Here is a 3202-nt window from a genome sequence, read left to right as displayed (position 1 = left end):
CAAGGCTGAGTGCGATGCAAGATATAGACAGGAACACGGTCTCGGTACTAGAAAACCCTCAGATTTGTTTCACATCACAAGATGCTGGCAAGTATTGTTCCATATTTAGACAGGGCTCCGAAGCACATTGTGATACACTGCGCCACAGTTATGTGCAGAGCTGTACGGCTAATCGCTTGGCCCGCGTAGCAGCGCGCAAAGACTGTGAGATAGCACAGGACGTAACTTCTTGGGCGCGACAGGACAGCGAGGGACGATCGCAATAACCGGACGATTGCGTTTGTATTTCAGCCCCACAAGAGGTGGCGCAAGAGACGACAAGTTCACGGGGCTGAGTGGTAGACGTGCTGTCCATGTCACGTCGGGACATGTAGGCACCAGGGTTTCAGTCCTAGTGCCTTGTGCTGGCTGAGGTGTTTGCACGGTTTTCCTCAGACGCTGTCGGACATACGTCGGCACAGTCCCTTAGAATTCCGTTTCCTTAGAAGTCTGCCAGGACGCATATTCCCCAGTGCCTTATTTGTGATGTTGTCCATCTCTCTGAGGCCCATAACGGCGAGCTCTTTCAAAGTGCCTTTGAGAGAGCTAAAATAAATCACCAGGTCGTGCAAGATCGCTGTAGTTCGGCATAGCACATGAACGCACCTCGTTGTGGGTACAGTCGACGAATACGTTGTCATTGCACAGACAGTCTGAAGTGAGAAATACGTCGTAATGACAAGCATAGGAAGAAGTAGGAACTTAGCCGGGTAGTAGACGACTTCAGTATTAAGCCTGGTGGTGTGCACTGCGATTTGCAAAACGGGTTCCCCTATGAAAATATTCATTAGCGGCTGGTGAAAGGAGTTGCCAATTTGTATAGCTCCTCCAACGGATACAGCAGAGAGAAGCACCAGTGTCGACCAAAGCAGAACGGCACGTCCATCGAATTAAAGAGTATTAACATTGTGGGGAGAATATCTGAGGCATTGCAGTCTGTAACATCGCACATTTCAACGAGTACAAAGCAATAGTTATCACTAGAGCACGGATGAGTGTGCACTGAAAACCCTCAAATGTACATCAAACTGCAAACTAAAAATCTCCAGAACTTGTAGTAACAGCGCTCACAGTACGCGATGTTTTTCCTTGCTCTTGGAAATAGCGATCTGCATTTTTAGCATTCTGTCAGCGGACGTGCTGCAAAATCACACATGCCATAGTATGGGTATAAACAAGCATCTGTTGTGCTTCCCCACTGTCGTGCTACTTCTTCATTACATGCGACTCGTGCTAAAGAAGCTATTTGAAGCAGTGGGACAAAATACACCTATAGGGTGGGGGAAAAGTTTACTGAACACGGCACTGTGAAGGCAAAGTGGGCAGTGGAGACAATGCAACTGAAACAACAATATTTCTGAAGCGTCGAAAATACTAGATTCCAACCCGATTTAGCCAAAGAAGTCGGGAAGCAAAAGATTCCACGACAATGGGACACCAGACCAAGACTCTGGATAAGCTGGTTCTCTGACATCTGGCTCTACCGAATTATAAAAAAAAAAAAAAAAACAATGAGTATTCGTGCTTTTTGATACAAACTATGCGTTCAAAATATTCTTTCTTATGTAGCATATAGCATCCTTCTAATCAGTTCGAAACCTGGACAAAGACTGCTTTTCATTTAAATGTAGGAAAGCATATATAAACGAAAAACATGCATGTGCATGGAAGTCCACAGTGTCACGATACTGCGATCAGAACGCAGGCTTCTGAGGGATGTTCTGCATGATGATGAAGCATGTTCTCCATGACCCTGCTTCTGCTGGATTACCTGGGTCATTGAGCGAGACTGGCACTGTGCCTATTCTTCGTTCTTACGACGAGGCATTATTTTCTAACGCGATGCAACGTGGTTCAGTTAGAAGATCAGCACGAAACAAATAAAAGAACGACGAATTAAGTAACGTCACTTTTACTTCTGGATATTATACAAAAAAAAAAAACATTATTATTACGCCGGCTCATATCGATATTATCACGGCAGAATTGGCACAATACGGGAGAATGGATTTGCCAATATGGGCAGCCCATATTGGCCCAATGGCGAGAGCCTGCGGTTACACTTTTTACGTGGGACCAATATTGGCAACCCATATGGGAACTATATGGCGAACTACGCAGCCCGCGTTGGCCTGATATTCGGCTAGTATTGGTGTGCTTCCTGGGTTGTCATTCTCAACACACAATTTCGCGCTTTTTTCTTTTGCACAGACCACCTGACCGTCTGTTACTAGCATTGGCAACCGCTGCTGGGTTTTACATTTACTTATCATGTAGTTTGAGAAGATACCTTTTTGCAGTTCTTCGTCTCCAAAATACGGTGTGCAGCGAATGTGCGAAAGGAAGCTGAAAACCTTTTAGGAAACATTACTACTTTGGGAATCGGCAACTGTTGGTGCAAACTTATGAGCAATGACTTGTAAATTTCTTGCATTATGTAAGCATGGATCATCACAGTCAGTTCCTCTTTCGTATTTGCTGGCTCTTATCGACACGGCGTTGGGATGTGACACGCTTAAGGCTCGATACCAACAGTGACTCTCGGGGTGACATCAACGTCCCAAGGTATTAGCCGCAGTGCAAAGCTAGCAAGTACAGTTAACAAACAGAGAAATGAACAGAATGACCGTGGCTGACGTGAGGACATAGGGTTACACGTCAAGCGTCCAGAAAACCAGTTGTGGACGGCCGTTATTTCGAGCTTGTTCGAGTACAGGGTGTTAGCAACACCTCCGGAGCCCGCCGTGACCGGATTGAATTTAACCGATCAAGCAGCTCTCGCGCGACGCATAATCATGTGCTGAAGCAATCCTTTTCTAGAATCATTGGTGTTTACGTGCGTTCTTTTGGACATCTGCCGCAAAAAGCAGCACAGCGCGACGCCCACCCAGACTTCTTGTCATTCTTTCAACAGTGATAATTACCAACGTTAATTCGTGTCGGCATAATTAATTTCCTTTAGTAAATCTCGTCTAATTTTGATCGTACCGATGCGCACTGTATGACTTATTCACTGGGGATTTACGTGTCTTTGCGTTTACATTCATTCGAAGTATTGACTACTTCTTACTCACAACGTATACGGCTTCGTGGCGCTACAGCCCAAAAGTAAATAACGGTAAACAATACAATTCGTTTGTATACATCTCTTCCAGCATGCTGA

The sequence above is a fragment of the Ornithodoros turicata genome, unplaced genomic scaffold, assembly GCF_037126465.1.
Source record: "Ornithodoros turicata isolate Travis unplaced genomic scaffold, ASM3712646v1 Chromosome37, whole genome shotgun sequence".
Taxonomy (NCBI): Eukaryota; Metazoa; Arthropoda; class Arachnida; order Ixodida; family Argasidae; genus Ornithodoros; species Ornithodoros turicata.
This window is presented reverse-complemented; position numbering follows the sequence as displayed.